We start from the raw sequence: 16,929 nt of genomic DNA, 5'->3' as shown, positions 1-16,929 counted from the left end.
CTCTTCATTGTGACTGCCCGTGACCCAAGGGTTTGTTGTGAGGCACTGGGATTGCCTGTGAATGTATTTCCCAAAACCATGTCAAATGTTGTATTTAAAAGTAGGGGTACCATGTATGTTATGCTTTAACACACAGAGCCGCCTGACTGTCAGCTGAATCGGTGTGAGGATTCAGGGATCGCGGCGTCCGCGCCCTGGTTCCTCTGCTCCTGCATTTACCCCCGCTGCCGTGGCGCGCGTCCCTCGCCAGCATCACTCACCTCCGGCGGTTCTGGGGGTTCCCCGCCGTCCTCTGCGTCCTCGGGTCCCTGCATCCTCTCACGCGGCCGCCATATTGCCCGGGCGCGCGCCTGAACAGCGCGCGCCGGGTGAAGATAATTTATTCACTGCTATGGCAGTGAAAACCCGCCCCCAGCACAGTAATAGGATCTCATGTCAAAATAAAAGTCCTCACCTGCCTGCCAATCAAGGGGACCTATCCAGGATGGCTCCACGCAGTCCTCCAGGCCTGCCTTCACCTCTGATTGGTCAGCCACACTTTATAATGCCGGTCCTTCCTATCACTCATTGCTCGACATAGTTTCCACTAGGATTACTACTCTGGCGTTTTCTCTCTCATTCTCTCAGGTTACAACTTGGCTTGGCGGACGTCTCTCTCTGGCTCTCGACCCTTGCTCGGACAAACGACCTTCCGGAATTCTCCAATCCCTGACCTTGGCTAAACGGCAACGACGACGGCATTTCTACACCGGTACCGGCAAGTATTGCTAGCTAAACATCACCTGGCCTGGCAACGCCAAATCACCACACTCCGGACACGCTCCCTTTGCTGCGGGTGCGTGCCTCTATACGTTCCTCACCTCAGTGAAAGGAACGGGTCTGGTCTGCGGGCAGCACCGGCGTAACATTATGTCGAGCCCACAAGACGCAGACCAGACTGATGTGGACTCTATGATGACGGCCATGTACCAACAAATCCAGGCCTTAACGGATCAAGTGGCTCTCCTCTCCCAACAGGTACAGGACCGTTCTCTACAGGCACCTCCTGCGGCTGCACCTCCGGCGCAGCCTGACTTATCCTCCATTTCATTCTCAGTTCCGAAGATTCCGGCTCCGAGGCCCTACGCAGGGGATCCCCACGCCTGTCGTGGCTTCCTCAACCAGTGTGAGATCCAGTTCGAGATGGCTCCGCAGCTGTATGCTACTGGCCGGAAAAAGGTAGCCTACGTATATAGTTTGCTCACAGGTAATGCACTGGCATGGGCCTCTCCGATCTGGTAATAACGCCCTGATATTACCCGCGATTACGCGGCCTTCAGACGGGACTTTCGACAGGTCTTTGATACCCTCGCACGTCAAGAGACTGCTTCTGATTCCCTGCTAGAGCTTACACAGGGACGTCGGCCTGTGGGCTAATACGCCTTGGAATTCAGAACCATAGCAGCTGAGACTCATTGGGGTCAGGAGGCCTTAGTCGCCATCTTCTGGAAAGGCCTATCGGATTCCCTGAAGGATGAACTTGCTTCCCAACCCAGGCCAGAACTACTGGAGGACCTCATCTCCCTGGCCATTCGTATGGATCAGCGTCTTCAGGTACGCCGCGCTCAGCGTCAGCATCCCCGGTCTACGCCTTTCCGTGCTTCCTTTTCCAGGTTCTCTACTACCCAGAGACCCGTCTTCTCCCCGCTGCCGGCGCTGGAGGCTCCAGAGCCGATGCAACTTTGAGTTCAGCAACCTCGGGCACCGTTACGACAACTTCGCTCTACTGGGGAGTCGTGCCATCATTGCGGATCTTCTGAGCAGCGCACTCGTAACCACCCACCATCTCCGGGAAATGACTAAGCCCAGTGAGTACGAAGGGGCGCTCTCTGGGTACTGAATCTCCTTGTCCCCCTCCCAGAAGGGAACTTCCCAAAAGATTGATTATTCCCGTCTCCCTTTCAGGGCCGACTTTCCGCACCTCCACAGCAGCATTTATCGATTCCGGCGCAGGAGGGAACTTCACAGATGAAACCTTTTCTGAACAAAATCAGATTCCGCTTTCCAGGAAGGACTCTCCCGTTGCCTTGGTCGGGATTGATAATCGGCCTCTCACCCCGGCTTATATCTCCTTAGAGACCGGACCTATCACCCTTTCTACTCATTCTCACAAAGAGACTCTGGGCTTTGACGTTATTCATGCCCCGGGAACACCTATTACGCTTGGCTTGCCCTGGTTACAGAAGCATAATCCACTCATCGATTGGGTTTCTCCTAACCCTATTAACTGGAGGTCAAGGTCAGAGGAACCTTCGTTGTCTACCAAGCAACCATCCTTTCTATTAGCCAACACATCCAGTCCTCTGAGGGAGTTACCTTCTCCATACGCTGAATTTTTGGACGTTTTTAGCAAGACACAGTCTGAGCTTCTACCCCCTCATCGTTCCTACGATTGTCTGATTGACCTGGTACCTGGTTATACCTTGCCTAAGGCCAAATCTTACCCTCTCTCGTTGCCCGAGACAGAAGCTATGGACGAATATATTCGTGAGAATCTTAAGCGGGGCTTCATACGTCATTCCAATTCTCCTGCGGGGGCCGGATTCTTCTTTGTCAAAAAGAAAGATGGTACTCTCAGACCATGTATTGATTACCGGGGTCTGAACCATATCACGGTGAAGAATCGTTATCCTCTCCCACTCATCTCCGAACTCTTTGATAGACTTCAGGGGGCCAACCTCTTTACTAAACTGGACCTTTGTGGGGCATACAACCTCATCCGTATCCGTGAGGGCGATGAATGGAAGACTGCCTTCAACACCCGTAGCGGACACTACGAATATCTAGTAATGCCCTTCGGGTTATGCAATGCACCGGCAGTTTTTCAGGACTTCATCAATGATATCTTTCGGGACGTTCTTAATCGCTTTGTCATTGTCTACCTGGATGACATCCTTATTTTTTCTCAAAACTTACAGGATCATATCATCCACACGAAGTTTGTGCTTTCACGCCTCCGAGAGAACCGGTTGTTTGCTAAAATGGAGAAATGCATTTTTCATCAGTCTACCACTTCCTTTCTCGGATACATCATCTCCAACAAAGGCTTGGCCATGGACCCAGAGAAACTGAAAGCCGTCGTAGATTGGCCGCAACCCAATTCCCTCAAATCAATTCAACGGTTTTTAGGTTTTTCTAACTATTACCGGAAGTTTATCCGTAACTTTTCTACCATTGTCGCTCCTATCACGGCACTGACCAAAAAAGGTGCAGATCCTTCATCTTGGTCTCCAGAGGCAGTCACGGCACTCGAGACGCTGAAACAAACTTTTGTCTCTGCTCCCATCCTTCGACACCCAAACACGAATTTCCCATTCACCCTAGAGGTTGACGCTTCGGACTGTGGGGCTGGTGCGGTTCTGTCTCAGAAATTTTCTTCCCAGGATAAACTTCATCCTTGCGGGTTTTTCTCCAAAAAGTTTTCTTCTGCAGAGAGAAATTATGACGTGGGCAATAGGGAACTTTTGGCCGTCAAGTTGGCTCTTCAAGAACGGAGACATCTTCTGGAAGGGTCTAAAGAGCCATTCACTATTCTCACGGACCATAAAAACTTATTGTATATTGAGAATGCCCGTCGTTTAGGTCCCCACCAAGCCCGCTGGTCGTTATTTTTTTCTAGATTTAATTTTGTTCTCTCATATATTCCCGGCACTAAGAACGTCAAAGCGGATGCTCTCTCCCGGCAATACTCTTCTGAAGAGAGATCAGAGAAGACCTCCGAGTCCATCCTTCCTAAACAAAGAATCTTAGCAGCTGTAGCATTCAAGAATCTTGAGAGGATCATCAAGTCTCAAGAGAATTTTCCGATCGGTCTGGTTGTTCCTAAAGACTCCTTGTACGTGGAACCCAAATTCATCCCTGAAATACTGGATTGGGGACATGCCGCCCGTTCGGCAGGGCATCCTGGATTCAAGAAGACTTTGGACCTCATCCGTCGCACTTTCTGGTGGCCCAATATGGTAAAGACCATTCTTGAATTTACACAGTCCTGTCCGGTATGAGCGCGTAACAAGATTCCTCGTCAGAAACCTCAGGGTCTTCTCTTACCTTTACCTATTCCGGAGCGTCCCTGGTCCCACATATCGATGGATTTTATTGTGGAGTTGCCTAGGTCGAATGGCATGAATACCATTCTTGTGGTAGTGGATCGGTTTTCCAAGATGGCACACTTTATCCCTCTCAAAGGATTACCCTCCTCACCCGCCCTAGCTGATATTTTCTCCAAAGAGATTTTTCGGATCCATGGGATTCCCATATCCATCGTGTCTGATCGGGGGTCACAGTTCGTCTCCAAGTTCTGGAGAAATTTCACCAAGAGACTGGGTATCTCATCTTCCTTTTCTTCTGGTTATCACCCTCAATCCAACGGACAGACCGAGAGGGTTAATCAATCCCTCGAGAAATACTTAAGGTGCTTCGTCTCGAATTCTCAGGATGACTGGGCAGAATTACTTATCTGGGCTGAGTTCGCCTTTAATTCTTCCAGGAATGAGTCTACCCGCGAGACCCCCTTCTTTATCAACTATGGATTCCATCTGGCTCGTCTACCTATTTCTAAAGACTCCTCTGGAATACCAGCTGTGGACGAGCATATTGCTCTCCTACAGGACTCTTGGTCCAGAATCCAATCTGCACTACAAAAAGCGTCATTGTCTTCCAAAACCCAGGCTGATCGTCACCGTCGTCCGGCACCTAACTACAAAACCGGAGACAAGGTTTGGCTATCATCCAAGAACATCCATCTCAAAACTCCTTCCCTCAAATTGGCTCCTAGGTTTCTGGGTCCCTTTTCCATCTTGGAGCAGGTAAATCCGGTTTCCTTCCGACTCCAACTTCCTCAAAGCATGAGAATTCCAAATGTCTTTCACACCTCGCTTCTCAAGCCATTCATCTCCAGTAACCTCTTTCCGGACCACACTTCTAAACCAGATCCTGTGATGGTACAGGGTAACGAAGAGTACGAGATACAGGCTTTACTGGATTCCTGTCTTTCAAGAGGTAAAGTCCACTTCTTGGTACACTGGAGAGGTTTGGACCGAAGAGAGGTCATGGGTACCCCTGAAAGATATTCATGCTCCAGGACTCCTCAAACGCTTCTGAGAGAAGTTTCCATCAAAACCATGGAAGGATCGTCCTGAGGCCGATCCTGAGGGGGGGGGGGTACTGTGAGGATTCAGGGATCGCGGCGTCCACGCCCTGGTTCCTCTGCTCCTGCATTTACCCCCGCTGCCGTGGCGCGCGTCCCTCGCCAGCATCACTCACCTCCGGCGGTTCTGGGGGTTCCCCGCCGTCCTCGGCGTCCTCGGGTCCCTGCATCCTCTCACGCGGCCGCCATATTGCCCGGGCGCGCGCCTGAACAGCGCGCGCCGGGTGAAGATAATTTATTCACTGCTCTGGCAGTGAAAACCTGCCCCCATCACAGTAATAGGATCTCATGTCAAAATAAAAGTCCTCACTTGCCTGCCAATCAAGGGGACCTATCCAGGATGGCTCCACGCAGTCCTCCAGGCCTGCCTTCACCTCTGATTGGTCAGCCACACTTTATAATGCCGGTCCTTCCTATCACTCATTGCTCGACATAGTTTCCACTAGGATTACTACTCTGGCGTTTTCTCTCTCATTCTCTCAGGTTACGACTTGGCTTGGTGGACGTCTCTCTCTGGCTCTCGACCCTTGCTTGGACAAACGACCTTCCGGAATTCTCCAATCCCTGACCTTGGCTAAACGGCAACGACGACGGCATTTCTACACCGGTACCGGCAAGTATTGCTAGCTAAACATCACCTGGCCTGGCAACGCCAAATCACCACACTCCGGACACGCTCCCTTTGCTGCGGGTGCGTGCCTCTATACGTTCCTCACCTCAGTGAAAGAAATGGGTCTGGTCTGCGGGCAGCACCGGCGTAACAATCGGGTCATATACTGCCTCTTACTCCTTGTCACCGGAGACCAGGAATTTACAACTTTATACCGGGATCATATCACTGAGCAAAGTTAAACAAATTGTGATTTATTTATTAAAAATAGACGTACACACGAAAAAGCTGCATGAGGGGCGTGGCCTGGCACGCTAACAAGATGGCTGCTTAGAACTGGAGCTCCCTAGGGAAACTTAGTGAATCCTAACCCATCCATACTCCAAAACTAATAACACAACTTATAATTAGCAAATCTCTAAAGACCATTTCAAGAGCTGCAAGCCAATATCACTATTATCTCTCAAGCTATACCTAATCTAACGATTACAGGAATAGAAGCCTGTCGCTGACGAGATGTCGTGGAGGAGAGCTCGGCGGAGAGAGAGTGAGTGGATCCTGCCCCCCCCCCCGGTTCTTTCCCACCCACACGCACTGCCTGCAAGCCGCATCGCCGCCCGACCCAGAGGCAAATAAATAAATAAACTTTAACGGGGAGCGTCTGGGGTTCCTCGGCTGCCAGAGGCTCGTCTCCCTCATCTCCCTCTGCGCCCGACACTAAGATGGCCGCCAGAGCCGCGCGGGACTCCTGAGGATCGGCGGTTCGGCGGTTCAGGGGAAAGGTTGGGGCTGACGACCCGGAGAGCCGCATAGCCGCCCGACCCAGCGCAACTCAGCGGCATATAAATAAATCAATAAAGGCAGTTAAAAATCATACTGATGAAAACCAGAGAGCTCCGTGCGGCTCCAGTTTAAAAACGGTGACGTACACCGTAAAACCACCCAAAAAGGGGCGGAAAAAGTGCCCCACGAGCAGGGGAGACTCACCCGCACCTCGAGAGGCCCCGTGGCGGCAAAACGAGCGAGCGACAAGCGCTCGGGAGAACCGGAGCCCCAGTGTCCCTGCAGCCGAAATTTCCAAAATGGCCGCCGGACAAAATTAAAGGAGCCCTGCAGTGGCGGCATTCAGCCTGACAAACTGCTCGACGGGGGAGGTGGGGGAGGGAACGAGTGGGCCCCAGTACACAAGCACAAAAGCAACTAAAATAAAGCCAACAGGTGTGGGAGAGAGGGAGGGCAGCATTTCATAATAGCTGGACTGGGGAAACGTGGAGCACAGGACACCTAGTCTGCACACTGAAGGAGAGCTGGCAGAAGTGAGTCTGCACCCCCCCCTAGTCCTAACACCAGACCCACCTAAGAGCAACACCGGCCAAGAGTGAAGGTACCTGTGGGTGCCCCCCCCCCCCACCCCTCCCTCCCAGCAAATGTCCACAGCAAACAGACATGAAACCCCAAAGCAAAGAATTAAAAAATACAATATAGGAGGACTTCCGGTGACGCCACCGCACATGGACACGTAGATGGAGAGCTCCCGAGACCCTGAAAGTCTAATATAACATAATAGCGGTTACTGGACCCCAAAACGCTCCCAAATAGAAGCAAATAGCAGGGGAAGGCACCAGCTATGGCTCACCACTCGAAGAAACCGGCGCAACAAAGCGTCTCTAGCTACTTCCCGACGAGTCAGAGGCCCGCAGGGAGCTGCGGCCTACTCCAAGATGGCGACGCATCAAACTCGCGGGAAGGGCCTGGCGGTGCGGCCGACAATGACGGTGTGAGTAGGGAAATAAACAAGGCATATCTCGAAGACCTGTTCACCAGGATGAGACAGGACTTCCAAGACGACCTCCCTAAAGCAGTGCATACCCTGCAAACTGACATGAATCGCCTCTCACAACGCACAGACACTATTACAAATAAAGTGGACAGTCTGGAACATGCCCAATCATCTGTAGAAGACGAAATTAACAGAATGCAGTTCGAAATACGGGCACTCAATGAGCAAGCGGAAGAACAGGAGAACCGCGACGCAGACAAAACGTCCGGATCAGATATATCCCAGAGACGGTTGACACGGACCTGCTTCGCCCATATCTGCTAGATCTGTTTAAGGATTTGGTCCCAGGCCTCACTCTCGACAAGATGGAGATGGACCGTGCCCACAGAGCCCTGGGGCCAAAGTCTGCGGATTCCACAAGAACAAGAGATGTCATCATTAAACTGCACCACTACCTGACAAAGGAGGCGATCCTGACGGCCAGCAGGGAGAGGGGCACAGTGCAGTTTCAGAACACTAAGCTTGAAATATACAATGACCTCTCAAAAAAAACCATTGACAGACGGAGAGAGCTAAAGCCTTTGACCCAAAAGCTAAAAGACAACAACGTAAAATACCGCTGGGGTTTTCCCTTTAAAATCGTGGTAAATAAGGGAGGCAAATTCCATACGCTCTCCTACCCTGAGGACTGCACGCGGTTCCTACGAGGCCTGGGTCTGACACAAGCTGGAGAAGAGGACGCCCCTGGGGATGCGGAGGATACAGAGCGCCAACACCAGCAGCCGAGACCACAGCGAGCATCACAACGGATCGCCACACAGAGGGCCCCAGCAGAGGAGGAGTAGGGGATCCCCCCCGCTCGTCTCACCCGCAGTACGCATAAGAGGAGCACTTGCCTGGCCTGCTGACATGCGGAGCTCCAGGAGGATGCAGCGAGGCTGAGGACTGTGCCGCTGGAGATCCTGCCGCTGTCCTGAAAGATGCACGAGACTTGGGGGACCTCTGGGTTCCTGACGCCCATTTACCTGCTGATACGCCTGGGCCCGGACTTGGCCTGCCCTGTCTCCCCCCCCCCTTTTTTCTTTTTTGCCCCCCCTCCCCCGTGGGGTTCGCGGGTGTGGGAGGGTCCTCTCCCTCCCCTCCTCTCCCCCCTGGGGCTGCCTGTTCTGCGGCTTGTGGACGGGTCTCGCCCTTCCGCGTGGTTGCCCCCCCCTCCGTGGGCTGTGGCCGCGGCTCTCTCCGGCTCCTCTGGATGGGGCCGGGTGGAGAGGCCCTGAGTATGGGCCTCGGGGGGGTGATCGCGGGGTTTGGGGGGGGGTGCGGGTGTTGGGGTTGGGGGGGGGGGCTGGGACAGGGCTGAGGGGGAGGTTTGTTGGCACTTACCTGGTTCTAGGGCCGGGGACCTATGCCAGTGAGATTCAGATAGCAGAGGAGTATCTAGTATTCTTTCGGCAGCCCCTGGGCGAAATCTGCATGCCTCTGGGGCCATCTAGTGGGGAAGCACCACATCAACTCCACAATAAATGAGTATGGCCATAGCACGGTGACAGGGAAACCTAATCTCTGGCGTAGATCAGGGACAACTGGGTGCACCTAGTAAGCAAGTAGGCGAAGCAGACCAAGGCGAACACAAAAAAAAATATAGCCCCGGGTTGAACCCAGTTGTAGTAATACCCAATACCTAAGATGTGAGCCAGCTATATATTCCCCAAAGATAAAGAAACTAGACACCGAGGGAAAGGACATTAAGATGGAACCGAGGATAGGTGTCCCAGTTGGAGAATTATAGACTTCAGAGGAGGGCAGAGATACCAGATACGGGGAGCAGGCGCCCACCCAGATCGAGAATAAATACCCAAAGTGCACGGAAGGACAAGGCGGTCTTCATGTTGATTCTCAGGAAACGTTCAGTTAACTTGTTATACATTTCCTTGTTAACGTATTTACCTTTTAACTAGGTCCAGTTGACCACATGACTAACCACAGGGGGTTCCGGGTGTATCCAGATGGGTCCATGGACGGGACGTCCCGAGAGGTTCTCAAGGTTCACTGCCCTACCCCCCATCCTTAGAGTGGTGGGGGTACCCATGACGAGGCGTACATATCGCCCACTCATTCTCTTTTTCTCCTTCTCTATCTCCCCCCCATCCTTCCCTACCTACCTCCCCCAGCCCACGCTAAACAGAGACAAAACCCAGCTGAGCCGAATGGAAAGTCCAGACACTGAGATCCCACAAAGCAACTACGCAGATCACAAGAGGAGCTCTGAAGGCAGGTCCCCCCTCCATCGTGGGAAAATGGAGGGAAAGGTAGGATGCAATACACACCCCAAAACCATAAATGGCTCTTAAAACGACACTTAAATTAATATCCTTAAATGTTAGAGGGTTAAATTCGACCACCAAAAGAAAACTTGCCCTCCAAGAGTTCAAAAAAACAAAAGGCGACATACTGTTTTTACAGGAAACGCATTTCAATACTATGGACCCCCCAAACACCTTTCAGAGGGTTTTTCCACAGGCGTACTATGCGTCATGCCCCACAAAAAAAAGAGGGGTAGCGGTCTTATTTAAGCATACAGTCAAATTCTTGTTAAAACAAGAGACTGCTGACCCAGAAGGGAGATACATTATCCTCCAAGGTACCCTGTCGGGAGTGGATGTCACTCTTGTTAACATCTATGCCCCAAACGAAGGCCAGACCAAGTTCTTAAGAGATCTATGTGACCATATCGACCCCAAACACGAACTACATTGTTACTAGCAGGAGATCTAAACATGATAGCAATGCCGGAACTAGATAGAACAAGCCCCACAGGGACTCCACATCCCCGTGTCACGGAAAAAAATGCCAGAGATTTTAGACAGATAATGAAGGAGTTCTCCCTGACAGACATTTGGAGGGCACAGCACCAGGGGCAGCGGGACTACTCCTATTTCTCCCCCCCACACCAAACCTACTCAAGGATTGATTATTTTCTGGGTACTAAAGATATCTTCCAGGCAACCTCCCAGTCAGACATAGGATCAATATCTTGGTCGGATCACGCCCCGGTCTCGCTGACACTCTCCCTCCCCTTCTATAGAACTAACCAATATAATTGGAAACTGAACGATTCTCTGTTAAACCAAGTAGATGTAGAAATAGAGATTAAACAAAAACTCAGAGAATACTTCACGCTGAATAAGGGCTCTGTAGAGTCACCAGAAATGTTATGGGAAGCCCATAAGGCGACAATCAGAGGGAATATCATCTCCATAGCATCACATAAGAAAAAAATAAAGCAAAAACTCTATAATGAGCTAGCGGAGAAAGTCCAACTTTTGGGGCAGAAATATAAAACTAATCCCTCGAAAAAACTATTCAAATTGCTAGACAAAACTAGATCTGAACTTAAGCAGACCCAAATGGATGAAGTGGAGAGGGCGTTGCGGTGGACCAAACAAAACTATTACGATAAAGGTAATAAAGCCGACCAATTACTCGCCTCCAAATTGCACGGTATGAGAGCTAAATCCCAAATAACAGCTATTTTGACAAAATCAGGTACGAAGACACTTTGTGAGATGCAAATAGCGAACGAATTTTCGGACTATTATAACAAATTATATAACCTAAATTTTCCCAAAAAAAAATCATCAGACGCAGAGGCTATCTATACATACTTGGAAGCGTGTAAACTCCCGACACTTTCGGAAAGTAACCTCTCAGACCTAAATAAAGAAATATCCCTAGAAGAATTGATAGATGCAATCGCCCAATTAAAACCCAGCAAAACGCCAGGCCCGGATGGATTCTCCAATCAATACTACAAAAAATTTAAGTCGGTTCTGGCCCCGTATCTACTTGATATGTTTAATGCGTTTCTGGAAGGAACAGTCATCCCACCATCTATGTCTAAAGCTAATTTAGCAATCATACCAAAGGAAGGGAGAGACCCACTACAGTGTGGTAACTATCGCCCCATAGCCCTCCTTAATTTGGATCTAAAACTGTTCAGCAAAATTCTGGCAAATAGACTGACCCCCATACTCCCAAGCCTGATACATATAGATCAAGTCGGGTTTATTTCCGGCAGACAGGCCTCAGACAATACTAGGAAAATTATAGACATAATCGACCATGTACATCTCTCATCCACAAAGGCCATCCTGTTGAGCGGAAAAAGCATTCGACAGGATTAGGTGGGACTTCCTAGACCAAACCCTACTTAAATATGGATTTCAGGGCCCATATCTAGAAGGGGTCAGAGCCCTATACAGATCTCCCACGGCTATAGTGAAACTCCCAGGAGGAGACTCAAACCCTGTAAGCATAAAGAATGGTATGCCCCTTGTCTCCGCTTCTGTTTGCTCTCTATCGAACCCTTGGCAGCAACAATTAGAGACGAAAAAAACATAAACGGAATTGTAATAGGAGAGACAAACTACAAAATATCCCTATTTGCCGACGACATTATCCTAACTCTCGCCAACCCCTTGATTTCACTCCTGAACTTACATTCACAACTAGATAAATTTAGCAAAATATCAGGATATAAAATCAACATGGATAAGTCGGAAGCATTGAACCTAACCCTATCGGATTCTGAAGTTAAATTACTACAAGCAAATTTTAAATATAGGTGGAACTCCACAAAGATCAAATACTTAGGAATCCAAATAACAAGGGAGTATAATTCGCTATACAAACATAACTATCCACCCTTATTTGAGAGGCTAAAAAAGGACCTCCAGAGCTGGAACGAATACCAGATATCTTGGTTAGGAAGAATAGCCACGATCAAAATGAATATTCTACCAAGGCTCCTGTATTATTTCCAGACTCTTCCTATAGATATTCCAATGCCGGAGCTTAAAAATATACAAAACAGAATTTTCCAATTTATCTGGCAACATAAAAGACCCAGGGTAGCTAGATCTATTATGCTAGCCCCAAAAGATTGCGGAGGCTTGGCAGTCCCGGATATCATTAAATACTATTTGGCGGCCCAACTCAAACAAGCAATAATGTGGAACAACGATCCAACCACCAGTTGCTGGGTGCGACTTGAGTCTACCTATACAAGACCTCTCTCTCTCCCGGCCGCTATGTGGACCGAGAGGGGAGGAGAGACCCTCTTGGAAACATTAAAACTGGGAGCAATGAAATGTACATGGCGGATATGGTCTAGAAATAAAGATAAATATGGTCTGACAGCCAGTCCAACACTACTAACCCCTATATTCCACAACCATGAATACCCCCCCCGCTGGCTCCCACAGAGACTCAATAAATTTAAGACGTTAAAGTTGATGGTAGCTGACGACTTTGTAGATAACGGTATAATTCTACTACTCCAGACGCTGGAGAAGAAACACCAAATCATAAATATACCAGTGTTTGGTTACCTCCAAATCAGGCACTACCTGCAATCAGTCTCCAAAGATTCGGCATTCAAACCTTTAACAAATTTTGAAAGACTGTGAAGGAAAGGATACTACTGTAAAGGGCTGATTTCAGAGATATATCTGGGCCTGGCGCGATCAGCGGGTTGTTCCCAACATAGCTATATGATCAAATGGGCAGAAGATTTGAATACAGAGATCGATAGAGAAGACTGGGAGGACATTTGGGAGGTACAGTAGCTGCAAAAAAGTCAATCTGTACCACTATCAAAGAGAATATTTATAAAATTCTATTTCATTGGTACCTAAACCCCGAGCAGGCTGGCCCAGATCTTCCCCGGGTCCCCGGATTTGTGCTGGAGGGGATGCGGGCAAAAAGGAGATATGGTTCATATTTGGTGGAGTTGCCCAAAAATTCAGGTATTCTGGGTCATGATACAAACATTGATCAGAGAGTACCTAGGGGTGGAGGTTGAGGTGGAACTGCTGACCATGGTGCTGGCCAAACCAATAGATGAATTAGGAACGGCAGAAAGTAAGATGATAACTCATGTAATGACAACTGCCCGCTGTGTTATTGCGGCTGCCTGGAAAAAGGTGAATGCGCCTTCTAGGCAGACGGTCCTACGGAGACTAAGGGAAATAAAGATGATGGAGCTCCTCACAGCACAGTTGAGCCAGAAAACTGACAAATTTCACAAAATTTGGGAAATATGGCCAGGAAACTAGGGACCCCATAGAAATAAATACAGAAAGACCAGACAAATGAGCTCGCCCTCCCCCCCCCCCCTTCCACCCCCCCTTCTTTTTCTTCTTTTCTACATTCTTCTCTTTCCTTTGTTAAGCCCATGAGAGACGCTTACGGAAGCGGCTGCTTCCCTAACACAACCGGAAATAGGAAGACAGACCACACTTATTCAAAAACCGTGTTATAGCAAATATTTTATTTCAGTAATGATGACGAACTGTTGTATGGACAAGTGACACTGTTAAAACATCACATGTATTCCAAGACTATATATTTGTTATGTCTCTCCAAAACAATAAAAAAAATTGAAACAAAAAAATAGACGTACACACAATGGATTACAATATGCAGGGGAAAATACACTTACTTGGGGAGCTGGGCTTCAAAACTGTGAGGTCCGGGGGAATACCTCCCTCTAGAGGGGTTCCCCCCGCGACTGTACTCACCGCCGCTCCTGCTGTGCCTCCACGCCGCCGCTGGCGGGATCTCCCCTGTCCTCCGCTTCCCACGGCGGCTGCTGACTTCACGCATGCGCGCGCACGGCAGAGGACCTTTGCGTCCGCCCTCGGGGTGAGTTCCTCTCCCCAGCTGAGGCCGCGCGCGTCTCTCCCGCGTGGCGCACACGCCTGATGCGCGTGCACCGCTCACAAGCTGCACATCTTACAGCTGTGGTAAGTCTCCCTACCAATCCCGATCTTCCCTGGGCCCCTCCCTCGTTACTCCCCCTCTCCCTATTGGTTCTTCCTCCTACTTATACCTTGCTCAGCCATTCATTCTTTGGCTGAGTATAGCTTTGTATGACCTGTGATAACCACGGTCGTGCCTGCCCCAGTTCCTGTCTCTTTGTCTCCTTAGTGATCCCTTGTGTACCGAACCGGCCTGGCTGTGGATCCGCTCTGGTCTTCTACCCCTGGTCTGTATCCTGACCTCCTGGACACCCCGACCCCTTTACCTCGGTTTGCGGATACCGACCTACCTACCGGCTCTGGACCCCAGGCTCTCGGTACCACCTATCTTCTGGAATCTCCCTTCTCGTCTGGCGAGTATCTAACTTTATCTTATACTCCCATACGGTTCCAGACGCCTATTTTCCACTTTCCAGGCATGTCCCCGTAGCTGTGGGTGCAGTTTGTTACCCATCTCACCTCAGTTTCGGGGTCCGTCCTTGTCCGTGGTGAGCACAGCATAACATTATGCTCGGCCCAACAGACATGGACCCCGAAGAGGTTGAGCAACCAATCCCTATGCAGCGACTTCTCCAGCTAGAGGCGCAGCTTGCATCCATGACGCAGAAGCTCTCTAGACTCTCCTCGTTGCAGCCTTCCCCAGGCTCCTCTGCCATGGCAGCTGCGGCGTTTCCCTCCCCGGGCCTTCCCGTGGCTGTGGATCCTCGTCTCCCGGCTCCCAACCGCTATGCTAGGGATCCCCACGAGTGCAGAGGGTTTCTAAATCAGTGCGAGATGCAATTTGGATTATCTCTCTTGCGCTTCCCCACTGCTCGTGCAAAGGTGGCCTATATTATGTCTCTCTTGAACGAAAAGGCCCTAGCCTGGGCATCCCCCATCTGGGAACGGGATCCTGCCATGACGCAGGACTATTCTCGCTTTCTTCGAGAATTCAGGCAAGTATTCGATACGCCTGGTCGTCAAATTACGGCAGATTCTTCTCTCTTCCATATTTTCCAGGGTACTCGTCCTGTCGCCGAGTATGCTTTGGACTTCCGGACCATCGCGGCGGAGACCTCCTGGAATGATGGCTCACTGTCAGCAGCCTTTTGGCAGGGTCTGTCGGAAGACATCAAGGACCAGCTGGCCACTATGGAGAGACCCACCAGATTGGAGGATCTCATTGCGGTCTGCATCCGCGTGGACCAGTGGTTACGAGAGAGGAGACTTGAACGCGCTCTTCCTCGTACCAACTCCTCCCGATCTTCCAGCCGTAGTCTCGTCCATCACGTCCCCCAACCCATGGATGAGCCCGAACCGATGCAGCTTGGAGGTCATCGTCTATCCGCGTCTGAGAGACAGCACCGACGAGATGGTCGACTGTGCCATTACTGCGGTCATCCCGGTCATCTGCTGGTAAGATGTCCTCTGCGACTGGGAAACGCCAGGCCCCAATGAGGTATGAGAGGGTCTCATTAGGTATAATCTCTTCTCCTCTTTCTTCTTCTAAAGTACTTCCCAATCGTATAATGCTGCCTATTTCTCTGGCCTGGAATAACTCCCTGATCCCCGCTTCTGCATTTATAGATTCTGGGTCTCAGGGGAATTTTATTGATCAGAGTTTTGCCTATAGGAATGGGATTCCTTTTTGATCTAAGGCTGTTCCAGTTGGTCTGGAGGCCATAGACGGGCGTCCACTCCACCCAGCCTTTATTTCTCTGGAGACTTGTTCTCTATCCCTCTCCACGGAGGACGGTCACCAAGAGAAGATTATCTTGGACGTGATCCACACTCCATCAGTAGATGTAATTCTGGGACTCCCCTGGTTACAACTTCATAACCCACAATTAGATTAGGTTGGTAAGGAGCCCATACGATGGAGCCCCCAGTGCCTTAAGACCTGTCTTCCCCCTAAACGGACGTTAGCCAGAGTGGAATTACCCGCAGAGTATAAGACTTCCCTTCCAATGGTCTACTGGGACCTGGCGGACGTTTTTGATAAGGTACGTTCTGAAGTGTTACCTCCCCATAGAGATTTTGACTGTCCCATTGAGCTCCTTCCCGGTGCTACCTTACCCAAGAGCCGTTCTTACCCCCTATCCATACCCGAGACCAAGGCCATGACCGAGTATATCCAGGATAACTTGAGGAAAGGTTTTATCCGCAATTCTTCATCTCCAGCTGGACCTGGATTTTTTTTTGTTAAGAAAAAGGATGGTTACTTGCGCCCCTGTATTGACTACAGAGGTCTTAACAAAATTACGATCAAGAACCGTTACCCCCTGCCACTTATTTCCGAACTCTTCGATCGTTTACAGGGGGCAACAATTTTTTCAAAACTTTATCTCCGCGGAGCCTATAACCTTGTCCGCATCCGTCAGGGCGACGAATGGAAGACCGCCTTTAACACCCGGCATGGGCATTATGAATATCTAGTCATGCCTTTCGGCCTGTGCAATGACTCGGCGGTCTTCCAGGAGTTTGTCAACGAGATCTTCCGTGATCTCTTCGGCAGAACGGAACTATGACGTCGGAAACAGAGAGCTCCTGGCGA

The sequence above is a fragment of the Ascaphus truei genome, unplaced genomic scaffold, assembly GCF_040206685.1.
Source record: "Ascaphus truei isolate aAscTru1 unplaced genomic scaffold, aAscTru1.hap1 HAP1_SCAFFOLD_930, whole genome shotgun sequence".
In the NCBI taxonomy this organism is placed as follows: domain Eukaryota; kingdom Metazoa; phylum Chordata; class Amphibia; order Anura; family Ascaphidae; genus Ascaphus; species Ascaphus truei.
This window is presented reverse-complemented; position numbering follows the sequence as displayed.